Source organism: Lissotriton vulgaris, chromosome 8, assembly GCF_964263255.1.
Source record: "Lissotriton vulgaris chromosome 8, aLisVul1.2, whole genome shotgun sequence".
NCBI lineage: Eukaryota > Metazoa > Chordata > Amphibia > Caudata > Salamandridae > Lissotriton > Lissotriton vulgaris.
This window is the reverse complement of record NC_141696.1, coordinates 1354706686-1354721601: the sequence shown is the minus strand read 5'-3', so window position 1 is coordinate 1354721601 and position 14916 is coordinate 1354706686. Positions and strand designations below refer to the sequence as shown.

Below are 14916 nucleotides of genomic sequence, written 5' to 3'. Positions count from 1 at the left end.
TAAACCTTCAGGTGTACACGTCTGTGAAAGTTTTGCCTTTTTAACTCTGCCCACGTCAACTGTATCTTAACTTTGCCTCTTAGTACCAGCATAGGTTTTATTACAGTAATCTTTATTTATACTTTGGGACGGATGGGGGCCCTGCTTATCCTGACCTCGACAAGAAGAAGATACTCAGCTTAGTTTGTCTTTTAGATTCTAATTTCGTGAGTGCTTTACTGCCCTGTGGTACTTAAAGATTGATCATGCATAAACCAGACCTGTCATTTTATTTTATAGCAAGATGTGCCATTTTTTGGATTCTTCAAAACCTTGACCACACTCAGAAGAAAACTATTGTTTTAAGGACAGCATGCTTGAAAAGATGAATTGGCCAAAAGCCTGGAGGCAGATTTCCGTATTAGAATGTGTTATATGACATGTACTTTCCACATGCAGCATTTCTCATGGCAATACATGCGGGCATCCCCACCTCTAGGTTTCACAGCCCCTTTACTCCTGTGGATAGACACCGTCATAAATGGAATGAGGCATCAGAGTGGGTTGAGCAGCTCGGCTGACATCTGTGTGCAACTTGAATATCGCATGCTTGAATCCTTGACTTTTCATCTTTCTACTGTTTCTCTATTTACAGTGGGAGATATCTTACGCCAAATAAGGGAATATTGGTAGCATAACTATGTTTAACATTTTTCGTTCTCTCTGTGAAACAAATATTTAATCCTACTCTGGATTCGATCGAGCTCTCAAAGTCTCCATTGCAAAACGCGTCACGTTTGTTCCACGCTCCAGGATTTTTAATTTGCATCAGCTGGCATTCTGCTATGTGTAATCGTTCTGATGTACTCCTTCATATCGAATGGGAAATGCAAAAACCAAAGTTCACAGCGGAGTGAGCAGAAGTAGCTGAACATCTGACACCAGACATGGGTTCACATGAGTGTCGTTTCAGGCTCTCTGACATTTGACCGGCGTGTTGCATGTCGCAGGCAACACGTGTGAGCCCATTCTCTGCTACACCTGCAGTATCTTCCAGAAGCAGGCGGCAGAAGGTGAACAGCCAGTGTCACCCTTCAGCTGCTTCAAGCACTTGTGAGGTGCTGTCTCAGCAAATTCTTAATAAGCCAACTTCGCGCATGTAGGCCGCAGGAGCTGCTGTGTGGGAGAATACACGCGGTATTTGGCTGTATTCATTTGCGCCCGCTCTCGATATCTGCCCGCAAATGGCAAAACATGTTTGTTTTTTTTAATTTAGAAGATGCAATCCACAAATATCTTCATTGCTGCCTAAAAAGAAACCTTGTAAGATGTGTTTAAATTTCTTCAGATCATCCATGAAAATGGCGCTTTGCTGTAGCTCATCACTCCTTGCTTCATAAGGTGTTTACACCCTGAAGAGAGACAACCTAGTGCCTACCTCAACAGGGGAACCATGTAAAGCCGTCACCTCTCCCTGCCTACAAGCATTGGCATAGCCACTAGGTCTCGCCTTTGGGACCTTATAAGTGTTTAGCCTTGCAACAGTTGGTGTTGTTGCGCTGCATAACTAAATACTTATAAGGTCCCAAAAGCGAGACCTATTGGCTATGCCAATGCTTGTTTTTAAGGGGCCTCAAAACTGGTCTCTATTGTGCTCTGCTTTGTGCCCTGGCACAGGCGGTCTGGTTTTTTCCGGACTGCAGTGACAGCAGGCACATCGATGTGCGCTGCTGACACTGCTCCCTTCTCACTAGTGGAGCAGTTACGGCATGAAGTCATGCAAGGCAAGCGTTGTAGGGGAAGGGAAATCCTTTAAAGAGAGTCATTTTAGCTCTGGATTTCCCTTCTCTTTTTGAAACTCAGGAGCAGCAACATTGTTGTGCTGTCACCAGGGCTTTAAGTGGAAGCTTTTTCAATGTTATATACAACAAGCTGTAGTTGATGCTTACTTATCTTATGCAACTAACAACCATTGACAAAGCCAGTAGTCCTGGCTTGTCGTAGGTGTAATGTTACTTGTTGTATCAAACATCTGGATGCGATGACAGAAACAGCAAAATACAAGTCGGGCAACACTATGCTAAGCACAGATTTTTAGCTAGTGTTTTTAAGTCAGAGCGCCCCAGCCACCTCAGAGCCGGCCGCTCGCTCCGATTTTCCCGCCGCTGCCTCCCTGCGGCCCCGCCCCCCATTCGCCGAGACCTAGCCGACTCGCCCTCCCGGCTCCCTACTTATGACGCCCACTCCCACGCGCAGAGGGCGCGCCGATTGTGCGCCGAAGGCGCGCCAAAGGTAAGCCCGTCTGCGCCCGTCCTCGCCTTGACCGCGCCCAGCGCCAGGACCCCTGGTCCCCACCGCCGATGCAAGACTTCACGACAGACCTACGACGCCGCCACTCTCAACGCACTCAATGCCGGCCGGAACCCTGCCTGCTACCGAGCCACCTCGAGACGCACCAATGGACCCTTCGCCTGTAAAGCCTGCCGCTTCACCTGCTACCGGACCTGCACCGCCCCCGCCGACTCCAACACTAACAGCAACCACCTGAAGTGCATCCTGCTGAACACCCGCTCCATCCACAGGCACGCCGTGGAACTTTGGGACCTGCTCGACGCGTCAGCACCGGACGTCGCCTTCCTCACCGAAACCTGGATGAACGCCTCCTCAGCACCCGACATCGCCACAGCCATCCCGGACGGATACAAGATCACCCGGAAGGACTGCGTCAACCAGACGGGAGGAGGCATCGCCATCGTACACAAGAACACCATCCGCATCTCGACTAACTCCGACAAAACCTTCTCCGCCGCCGAGCACCTGCACTTCCAGATACACACCGACCCCAAGACCACCCTCCGAGGCACCCTCATCTACAGACCACCGAGACCACGCACACAGTTCAGCGAAGACATCGCAGACTTCATCAGCCCGCACGCCCTTCCCTCCGCTGACTACATCCTCCTAGGGGACCTCAACTTCCACCTGGAGAACAACAACGACAGAAACACCACCGCCCTGCTGGACAACCTCGGACTCAAGCAACTGGTGAACACCCCCACCCACTACGCCGGACACACGCTTGACCCCGTCTTCTCATCCAGCAAGCACGTCTCCTTCAGCCACGCCACCGGACTCCACTGGACAGATCACAGCTGCGTCCACTTCAGCTTCAGTAGAACTACGACCCACCACCAACCGCAACGGGTCCCCCGCCACAGCTGGAGCAAGATCACCGCCGAGCAGCTCACCGCCTCCCTCAGCCAGAACACTCCCACCAGCACAACGGACCCCAACGAAGCAGCCAACAACCTCACCAAGTGGCTGACCACCTGCGCCGATGGCCTCGCACCACTAAAGAAACCTCCCAGCAGACCCGGCAGCAAGAAAACCCCCTGGTTCACCGACGAACTCAAGGAATCCAAGAAGAACTGCCGCACCCTCGAGAAAGCCTGGCGGCTCGACCACACCACAGACAACTGGACCGCCCTCAAGCACGCCACCCGCAAACACCATCAGCTGATCCACGCCACCAAGAAGACGGCACTTAAATAACGACTGGACAACAACGCCCACGACAGCAAGGAACTCTTCAGCATCGTCAAAGAGTTCTTCAACCCCAGCGCCGGAACCAACGACATCACTCCATCGCAAGACCTCTGCGACTCACTCGCCTCGTTCTTCCACCGCAAGATCGCCGACATACACAACAGCTTTGATGCACAGACCACGCACCCTACCACCGAACCATTGCCCGCCACCACCACCCTTGCAACTGGACCCCGATCAGCACCGAAGACACCACCCGCACGATGAACTCCATCCACTCCGGATCACCAACCGACCCGTGCCCACACCACGTCTTCAACAAAGCCGTCGCCACCATCGCACCCCATCTCCGAGACACCATCAACTCCTCCTTCCACACCGCCACCTTCCCGGAGAGCTGGAAGCATGCCGAGCTGACCGCCCTCCTGAAGAAACCAACGGCGGACCCCACCGACCTCAAGTACTACCGTCCCATCTCGCTCCTCCCTTTTCCGGCCAAAGTCATCGAGAAGACCATCAACAAACAGCTTGCCGCCTTCCTCGAGACGAACGGATTCCTCGACCACTCGCAGTCCGGATTTCGGGCCAACCACAGCGCCGAGACCGCCCTGATCGCAGCCACCGACGACATCAGAACCCTGATCGACAACAGGGAAACAGCGGCCCTCATCCTCCTGGACCTCTCCGCAGCGTTCAACACGGTCTGCCACCAAACCCTAGTGAAGCGCCTCAGCAACATCGGAATCCGAGAGAAAGCGCTGGAATGGATCATCTCGTACCTCACCGGAAGAACCCAGAGAGTCCGCCTCCCTCTGTTCAGATCAGAGGCCACCGAAGTCATCTGCGGCGTACCACAAGGATCTTCTCTCAGCCCGACCCTCTTCAACGTCTACATGAGCCCCCTCGCAGCCATCGCACGCCAACACAACCTCAATATCATCTCCTACGCCGACGACACCCAGCTGATCCTCTCCCTCACCAACGATCCCACCACCGCCAGAGCCAACCTACACGAAGGGATGAAAGACGTCGCCGACTGGATGAGGAACAGCCGCCTTAAACTTAACTCAGACAAGACGGAAGTCCTCATCCTGGGATCATCACCCTCCGCCTGGGACGACTCCTGGTGGCCCCCGGCCCTGGGCACTGCTCCCAAACCAACAGACCACGCACGCAACCTGGGCTTCATCCTGGACTCCTCCCCGTCAATGACCAGACAAGTCAACGCCGTTTCTTCCTCGTGCTTCAACACCCTGCGCATGCTCCGGAAGATCTTCAGATGGATCCCCACTGAAACCAGGAAGACCGTCACCCAGGCACTCGTCACCAGCCGACTGGACTACGGGAACGCCCTCTACGCCGGAACCACAGCCAAACTCCAAAGAAGACTCCAACGCATCCAGAACGCCTCCGCACGACTCATCCTGGACATCCCCCGACACAGCCACATCACCGGACACCTGAGAGAACTGCACTGGCTCCCCGTCAGCAAGAGAATCAAGTTCAGACTCCTCACCCACGCACACAAGGCTCTCCACGACCTGGGCCCCAAGTACCTCAACGACCGCATGACCTTCTACACGCCCACGCGCCAGCTACGATCAACTAGCCACGCACTCACCACCGTACCACGCATCCGCAGAGCCACCGCCGGAGGAAGATCCTTCTCCTACCTGGCAGCCAAGACTTGGAACTCCCTCCCCATTCACCTTCGGCGAACCCAAGACCATCTCTCCTTCAGGAAGCAACTCAAGACCTGGCTGTTCGAGCAGTAACATACCCCTTTCCCCCAGCGCCTTGAGACCCTCCCGGGTGAGTAGCGCGCTATATAAATGCTGTGATTGATTGATTAAGTCACGCCCTTAATTACATCAGCCACGCCCCTTTGGGAGACCCCCCAGTTTTTCATCCCACTTAAAGCCCTGAGTATAACCAATTATGCCATTAATGCAATAAAAGGTTTATTATGTTGCCATGTATAGAAAGAGTTTATGCCATAAGCAATCTGTAACACACAAATCAATCTTATGTAATGTTGTTACAGTCATAATACGAGGAAAGCGAAAAAGGTGTTAACTTAAAATAAAAGTGATTTTACAAATCAACAATTGGCAGTGGCATTACAGAGCAGCATTTTATTCTGGAATACACTTATTAAACGTGAGCCTATTATATGGCAACCGTCCATCTTGCACCGTCTTCTTCAGAAAAGCTATTCCTATTATTTAAAAAAAAAATAATAAGCAAACTGGATTTCTTGGGTGCACAGTGAATTTCTATTGAGAAGCTTGATGCACCTATTGTCTATATGCAGTGAGGGTTCCACTCAGGTGCATCATAAAAGGTAAGAAATAGACTCAGATCCAAAGTCTATAGGGCCAAAATCTTAACACTGTTCACATATGAATGCACTGTCAGGAATTAGTAACAACTAGCAGAGTGAAAATGTGGATTGTATACAGAAAGCAGCAGCCCTTTGGTACCCAGTAATTATTCCTAATACGTATTCTTTTTAATCTACTTGGATGAGCGGTGCAGTGTTGGAGGGGAGGGGGGAAATCGGAGAGTGAACCGGTTACAGCTTTTTATTTTGTGCGTTAGGGAATTTAAAAAAACATGTTGTCTTTTAGCTATTGTTGAGGTTTTAAAATAATTAGTATACCTCAGGTAACATATTAAAGTAACCTGAAATACATTAATTTAAGAATAAATGATTCCTGGGTCCTAGTCATTGCCAAATTCTCTACGGAGTCAATCCACATAGAAATGCTATAAAGTAACGAAAAAGATACAAACTAAGCCAGAAGCAAAAGTTGCACGATGCTACTCAATAAGGTGCTGAACCAAAAACGATTCCCTGTAAACACGCACTTTCTAATTAACTGAGTTACTAGCTCTATCTAAATCAACCCACCCTGTAAAATAGACCTGAAATCCCATCTACTTTGAAACATCGTTGACGGCACAGTGTCCTTAAAAACATACCCTTAGCATTCCTTCCAGTACACTGCCCAGTGTCACAAATGCCAAACTTTAATACGTTCTAACCAATGTTTCTAGGTCAATGCGCTTTAATGAGCCGCCACTTCCCAACTTTTTTTAAACATTGGTTGGATTTGACACTTCACCAATTTCCTGTTGACATATAGGTCAATCGAAATCAGTATTACTGACCTAGCAAGTTTTAAAATCCACCATCTTTACCAAATTCGCGTAAAAAAAAGTCCTCGAGTAAAGAACCCTAAACCCTGCTTTTATCTATGAACACACTGTGATTCGTAGTGCGAGACCCTCAAACGCAGACGGCTGGGAATACCCAAACCTACCCCGGGGTGCGGCGCGATCACCTAGAGACTCTTGATTAGGGGGTCCCTCTATGAACTCCAAGCGCAGGATTTAAAACAGCAGAGCCCGTGAATGTAGCGGGCCCGAGGTTCTCCCTCATGTCCCCTGGTGTAAAATACATGTAAAGCAACACGCTGGAAAGGGGCAGCTCCGACACAGCACGGAGCAGGGGGCAGCCAGCCGAGTGCCTGCAACCTACAACCCGTGAAGAGGAAGCAGTGATTCACTCACCAGGCAACGAGTGCGACGGCCCTGCCGGCGGACCTCAGCTCTCGCCCCAGCTGGGTGGGTGCACACAAGGATGGAGAGCTCCAGGCTCCGCTCTGCAACTCGGCGACGAACTATGACGTCTTGCGGAAGGGAAACTAAGGACACTGCGGACATCGAAGAGGGACTGGGTCGCTATCCCAATTTCTGGCGGCCATATTGCTGGTGTACTGTCAAAGCAATGACAGTCTTTTGAAAAAATACTGGACAGACATTCACTTGAAAAAAGTAGTCACAGGCCATAGCTTCCAATTTTTCAGATTGCTTATGTGTGACATCTCTATAGTTTTAGTGTACTTTTGCAATACATGCCACCATTTTAGAGCAGATAAGTGGAGGATTAAAAAATAATAATCGGTAGTGGAGGATTAAAAAATAATAATCAGGAGAATGTTTTTTCCCCATTGACTTATATTGAAGCAGAGGCAATCTGCCTGAATCGGGTCGGTTGGTGTGTATGGCAAAAGACAACCAGGATTTCATTTTTGGTGGTATAATCACACAGCGCAAACAAAAATTAGAGGGCTAAACTCTATTTTTGTATGCGCTATATATGTAAAACTGCCAAAAACAGAATGTAGAGGCCTGTCACAGGCTCTAATTTCCCCCTCCAAGAATTAAGGACAAAGTGTTAACCTTTCATCTCAAAGGTAATTCTTGGAGAAAGATATGAGACTGCATGACAGGCAACAATATTTTACTTTTGCCAATTGTTTCCATCTAATCATGATTCAGCAATCCGAATTGTGTTTCTGCATGCAGGAATCGGGAGACTGGAGACTAGGCTTGAAATCAGAAATCGCCACCCTGAATCAGGAGGGCTGGCATGTATGCTTATGAGTGACATTCTACTGCCCAATGTGTGACACAATGAGTGACACTTTCTCACCAGTAAAAATAAGTAATGAAGTCCATACTGAGAGCTAACTATCACAAATTGTCACCTGTTGAGCAATAAGAAGCACTATACTAACTATCCAGTTTAAAACCATTAATACCCTTCAGAAGTAGCCTGACCAACCCAGTATATCCTAACTTCATTGACAGCATCAAAAACAGCCAGGACCACCCAGTGTGTTGAAACCCGTTACACTTCCAGCAGATCTACCTGTGCTCAATGCACTCTAGCCCTGTTTACATCCATCCGCGCTAGCCCAGACTGCAGAAAGCCTTTCTATCCCCATTTGCATCAGCACTAGTTTGGCCCTATCCATTCAATGCTATCTCCATTAACACGCAACAGAAATAACCTGGTCCTGCCCAATTCCTTCTAGTAGCCCATTCCCAGTCTGATCCAATCAGCTCGACCCAGTTTGTTCAAACATCATAAATATTTACCTATCCTAGTCAGCTGAAGCCCCAGGTACACACAAAGAAAATAAAGCAATTCTAATGCTAGAGTGAAATATATTTAAGAAATTTGCCTTTTCATAAAAGTTAACAAATTTGTTGCATTCCTGGAGTACTTGCGGAAGGTTATAATCCACACATACCCCTATGTAGAGAAAAAGCTATGAAGGAGATTTGGAAAAAAATTGGTTCATATGAATTTCCGTTAAGAATGGGGTGGTGGGAATACTAAGCAATTGCATGCTAAAATAATCCCTGTTTCTGGCAAAAAAAAATATGAGTCTCCAGTTTGAATTGGGAATTGGGGCATGCATGCTTTTTTCCTCTTTTCTAGCAGAGCCGTCCTGGATCCTTAAACCATTACAGCTTTTTTATCCAACAACAACTGCATTCTGAGATATGTAGTTTAATGCTTATACATTGCAAGAATGGGCTGTTGGCTAAAAAGTCAGCACTAACTGAAGGGAACACATGCCATCTATTTGGTTTATAATATTTCCTTAACTTAACTACCAGGCAGAATTTGGAAGCTAAGAATTCAGCAAAATGCAGCCTTGATGAATTCAAACGCTGGGAATTAGTTAGGGCTCATACATGTCAATCTAAACTTTGTTAGCTTTGCTGTTAAAGTGCTCGCTGCTCTATTGATTCTTACTGGTTTCTCATATATTCCTTTGGGTCTCTGTCTAGCCTCCCATTTGCTGACAGGTCTCTCATCTGTCCCTCCCAATCCCTGACGGGCCTTTCATCTGGCCCTCCCAGTCCCTAACAGACCTCTTATTTGTCGTGCTGGTTCCCCCCTGTAGGACCCTCATCTCTCTCTTCGGATCTCTGCCTTCTTCCAGCTCCCTGCAGGGCCACTTACCTATCATCACGAGCCAAAAGCGAGGGGACAAACTAAATTACTTATCCAGCAAATAAGATTAGAGCAAAAATGGAGGTAGATTGAAAGAGAAACAAGCATTTGCAATGCAATAGGTCTCGCATTATGAAAGTTTGAGTTATTGGTTTCGAAAATAGCGAAATTAATAGCTTTGTCATTTACAATGCCAATAGCTTTAACTTTTGCAAATGTGACACCTATAGCATTTGTAATGCAATATGTGTTGTATTTACGTGACTTAGATGTATTGATATTACAAATAACAATGGCTTTCATTTTTTTGTAATTTATAATGGCAATAGCCTAAACTTTTGTAAATAACTTTTGTGAAGATTATGTTCAGTGTATTTTATTGTGACGAAAATCCAAGAACAGAAGTGAAATATTAACATCTTTTTGTGACATTTGTAATGAAGCTTGAAACACTGAGAGAACATATTTGAACCAGTTGTTGAATGGTTGCACAGATTGATGCTGTGGTGGCGCTGAGTGATATTGTGGTGGCGACGAGTGATGCTGTGGTGGTGGTAGTGGTGGACGTGGTGGTAGTGGACGTGGTGGTGTTTGGCGTGGTGGTGGTGGGCGTGGTGATGGTGGGCGTGGTGGTGGTGGGCGTGGTGGTGGTGGGCGTGGTGGTGGTGGATGTGAAGGTGGTGGTGGACGTGAAGGTGGTGGTGGACGTGAAGGTGGTGGTGGACGTGAAGGTAGTGGTGGACGTGAAGGTAGTGGTGGACGTGAAGGTAGTGGTGGACGTGAAGGTGGTGGTGGACGTGAAGGTGGATGTGAAGGTGGTGGTGGACGTGGTGGTGGTGGACGTGGTGGTGGTGGACGTGAAGGTGGATGTGGTGAACGTGGTGGTGGTGGACGTGGTGGTGGTGGACATGGTGGTGGAAGTGGTGGTGGTGGATGTGGTGGTATTGATGGTGGACATGGTGGTGGTGAACGTGGTGGACGTGGTGGTGGTAGTGGATGAGGTGGAGGTGGGTGTGGTGATGGAGGACGTGGTGGTGGAGGACGTGAAGGTGGAGGACGTGAAGGTGGAGGACGTGAAGGTGGAGGACGTGGTGGTGGTGGTGGTGGACGTGGTGGTGGTGGACGTGGTGGTGGTGGACGTGGTGGTGGTGAACATGGTGGTGGTGGACATGGTGGTGGTGGACGTGGTGGTGGTGGACGTGGTGGTGGTGGACGTGGTGGTGGACATGGTGGTGGACATGGTGGTGGACATGGTGGTGGTGGACATGGTGGTGTACATGGTGGTGGACATGGTGGTGGTGGTGGACATGGTGGTGGTGGACGTGGTGGTGGTGGACGTGGTGGTGGTGGACGTGGTTGTGGTGGACGTGGTGGTGGTGGACGTGGTGGTGGTTGACATGGTGGTGGTGGACATGGTGGTGGTGGACATGGTGGTGGTGGACATGGTGGTGGTGGACGTGGTGGTGGTGGACATGGTGGTGGTGGTGGACATGGTGGTGGTGGACGTGGTGGTGGTGGATGTGGTTGTGGACTTGGTGGTGGACGTGGTGGTGGTGGACATGGTGGTGTTGGACATGGTGGTGGAGGACGTGGTGGACGTGGTGGTGGTGGACATGGTGGTGGTGGACATGGTGGTGGTGGTGGACATGGTGGTGAACATGGTGGTGGTGGTGGACATGGTGGTGAACATGGTGGTGGACATGGTGGTGGTGGTGGACATGGTGGTGGTGGACGTGGTGGTGGTGGACGTGGTGGTGGCGGATGACTTGGTGCTGGATGTGGTGGTGGTAGTGGATGTAACAAGTGACATGTGTTTGAGTTGCGGTAGTTATAATTTAGGCGCTACAGTGAAATAGGGCGACACCAATTCACACCAGCGCTTCTTTTCCCGCCCAAGTTCAAAATCCCGGTTCTGTGTAAATAATTCACTTTCCTCACCTTCAAAATGCTGCAGCGCGTGTTCAGAGACAGAAAATAAAGAAAGGACAGTAATCAAACTAAGCATTTGGTAAAACATTGCTGGAACAGAAGAGCAGATGCTTGCTGGGATAAATCCGGCATTCGGCTTAGATTCACTGCACTGCAGGTGCCCTGGAGTCAGTACTAAGAAGGGAAAGAGTGTATGATACTTCAGGAATGTCGACAACAAAAACATGTTTATAAGTGGTTAAATTCAGGAAAGTGCTGAGAGAAATACAGAACAGAACGCACGTTCAACAAGCGAAAGCATATGGAGCTTGTTAGGAGTTTCCAGATGTGGGACGATTGTCATGAGGGATTTCACAAATATAGCGAGGCGATAGCTAGGAGTTAATAAACAGGTGAACACTTTACGAAGGGAAAGGTAAACAAGGAGCCCGCCGATGGGTCGCAAGGAGGCACTAGTCGTTATCTTGCTTCCCACTCCACATTAAATCAGAAGTATTTGCAACGCAATAGAGCTCGCATTATTGAAAGTTTGAGATACTGGCTTTGCAAATAATACTGCTACAGCAATAGCTCACATTTTCAGTAATGCGAGACCTATTGCATTGTAGATGCTGGCTTTAAAAGGTCACATGTCTTAGAGAGTGTCTGCTGTGACAAGCGAGGGGCGCTCAGGAGACAGTAGCAAGGAAAATGGTTAAGAGTGGAGATGGGGTGGGGTAGATGAGGGTCAGACAGGACAGGGATCTCTCAACCGTGAACAGCGGGACGGGGTGATTGAGGGATGGGGGAAGAACAGGCTGCTGAGTGCATTCGGGAAAGAAATGAAAATAAAAGCGGGGCAATACATAAACAATTAAAGGCGCGCTTAAAGTGAATGTGGTGCCATTCATATACAAATGAAGGTGCTAGACCATGCTATATGTTAAACTGCATCACTCACGTCTTTAAAGATACAGGGGAAATCTGTGTGCATTCGGGAAAGAAATTAAAGTAAAAGCGACACCATACTTAAAACAATTAAAGGTGAAGAGGAACTAAAGTGTGAAATAATTCCACACGTATGTTACAAGAAATAGCACACAGAGGTAGCAAAAGAGCGTTATCTTTTCGGGTAATGAAAGATAATTGATGTTTCGATAAAAAAAATGAATTCTGCAACAATGTAAAACATCTAATTGAAGCCCAGAATGTGCATAGCAAGCTCAAAGTTGGAGGGGATTCTGGAAGCTGAGAAGCTGAGTCACAGAGAAGACATTTTGTAACTTGTAAGGCGTCATCACCAGCGAATGGAGGCTGACAAAGAGAGAAGCACGGATAAGAAGGATCTGCCCCCATTTTCTAGCAAGAGAATGCACTGCACCCTTTCGGTGCTGGTGCCGGGAAACTTGCACGCTGCTGTTTTGATGGCAGAGAGAAAAAGAGACATTTTGGAGGAAAGCTAGAAATACAGTTAGCACAAATAGTTTTATTAGTTGAAGAAAAAGGCACACACACTGTCAAGCTTTTAAACTAGAAAGCAAAGTGCAAGCTGTGTTTAAAGAGACGCGGGAGTAAAAGTGAAAGCGAAGTGAAAGCGATGACACGGCCGGGCGGCCGTGAGACGCGATCTGTGGTGGGGGAGGGGCGGTTGGGAAGGAATAGAGAAAGTGTAATATAATTCGAAGAGGATGGAGTAAGATATAAGTATGGAGAGAGCGGTAAATGAAGTAATTTGCAGGGAAATGTTTCTCAATGTTTATGAAGGTAGGCAGCACAGGACTGCAGATTCATTAGACACCAAACTGCGAGGTCGATAGAGATCAATCAACCAACAAGGCAGCGCTGGGAGGGGGGCTGGGCACAAAGGAAGGAGAAATGTGAGTCACGGCCCTGAACGCATATGTGAAGGTCCATGTCGATGATTAAACAAACCAAAGTCTGTGCACATGCAAGTATGGACATGCAAGTATGGAGAGAGCGGTAAATGAAGTAATTTGCAGGGAAATGTTTCTCAATGTTTATGAAGGTAGGCAGCACAGGAATGCAGATTCATTAGGCACCAAACTGCGAGGTCGATAGAGATCAATCAACCAACAAGGCAGCGCTGGGAGGGGGGCTGGGCACGAAGGAAGGAGAAATGTGAGTCACGGCGGCCGTGAAGTGTGAAGCAGATCCCTTTGAAGCTCGGCCAAAGTGAAGTGAATAATTAGGGGAGGAGAAATACCAGAGGCCGGCCGAGCGCAAGCTGGGGAAGCCTTTGATGTGGCCTGGCGGCCGTGGAGAAATGCTGCTGGCAGTGGGAGGGCTGGGCATGCTCGTCCACAAGGAGTCACGTGACTCTCGTGCACTGTCCAAAATCCGAGGAAAGGAATTTTTGGGTTGACAACATTAGGTTCGAGTAAACTCGACCTAAAAAGGGAGAAAAAAAATATAATGAAAAATATATTTTCCCCTCTTTCTCTTTCTGTCTCTTTGTTCCAACAATTTGAAAACAAGGAAAATGCAAACCCATATTATACATAATAAGTGGATAAGTTGGGGAAAGCATTGTGGAAAAAACAAATAAGGGGGAGCTACACGGACAAGTCCTGAGAAGCAGCCTCCGCAGCCAACCAACCCCGGACAGGGTCACAAATTCGGCCAAATGTTTTCCTCAGAGGATCGTTGTCAATTAGCACCATCTCCAAGCTACTTATATTAAAAATTACCCGTCACTATATCCACGGATCGGGAGGCTCACTAGAAAGCCAAAATCGTGCCAAGACCCGCCTTGTAAGCAAAATAGAGAATAAATATAAACCATATAAATGAGACGGACTAGCTGGTGAGTGTCCCAACATAATCAGATTAGAGTCAGCCACTACCACCGGGTTAGGGATGCAATGCAGGTTACCAAAAACAAATTCCCAATACAACAGCAGAGTAGGACAAAATGCGAAGACATGAACTAAGTTGGTTTCAGCAAGACCAAATTGGAAACAGCGGTCTTCCAGCCAAAACTTCATAACGAAGGGCCAATGCTAGGTATAATATCAGTCATTGATACATTTAAGATGAGGTACCTTAATTTGTGATACTTTCAAAGCAATATGGAACAGCAGATTGCTGCGCCGGAGCAGAGCGCTCCACTTGTTTGCCATCAGCTGAAACAAAGCATCCACATGACCAAAAAATGACAGATACATTGACATAGACTATCCTGATGTTTCTCTTTGGGGGGGCATTCCTTATAAGATCCAGGCAGGGGTTATCCATGCAGATCAGATCTTCTTCCTTGAGACTTAGGATAGAATGTTTCATCTGCAGATGTCTATAAAAGACAGTTTGTGTAGGAGAAAATTGTTGCTGTAAATTAAAGTATGAAGAAAGAGCATCTCCATCAAATAGTCGACTTATAGTGGAGAGCTTGACCCTTAGCCAGATCTCCCAGAAACCATCATAAATACAGTAAATATGATTGGGATTACAGCCCAGATACGAAAGCTGATTAAAAGGGGTAATATCTGCAAAAATGCACTTGAAGGAACCCCAGATGAGGTGAACAACTTTTAACATCTTAAAGCAAGTTTGCTTGAAGCATAATGTGTCCACGATGCCCACCTCAGAAACTATCAATCAATCAATCAATCAATCAGAGGACTTGTAGAGCGCGCTACTTACCCGTG

The 14916-nt window shown here is 48.0% G+C and overlaps 1 protein-coding gene across 1 annotated transcript in view; it reads right to left on the bottom strand.

Moving 5' to 3' along the window:
• CWC15 (CWC15 spliceosome associated protein) overlaps window positions 1-7304 on the bottom strand; it is a 77969-nt gene extending 70665 nt beyond the window's left edge. Inside the window, exon 1 of the mRNA XM_086935301.1 lies at window positions 7102-7304. The gene's annotated coding sequence lies outside the window, so the exon portion shown is untranslated. The remainder of the gene's footprint in view (window positions 1-7101) is intronic.
• Between the last annotated feature and the right edge of the window lie 7612 nt (window positions 7305-14916).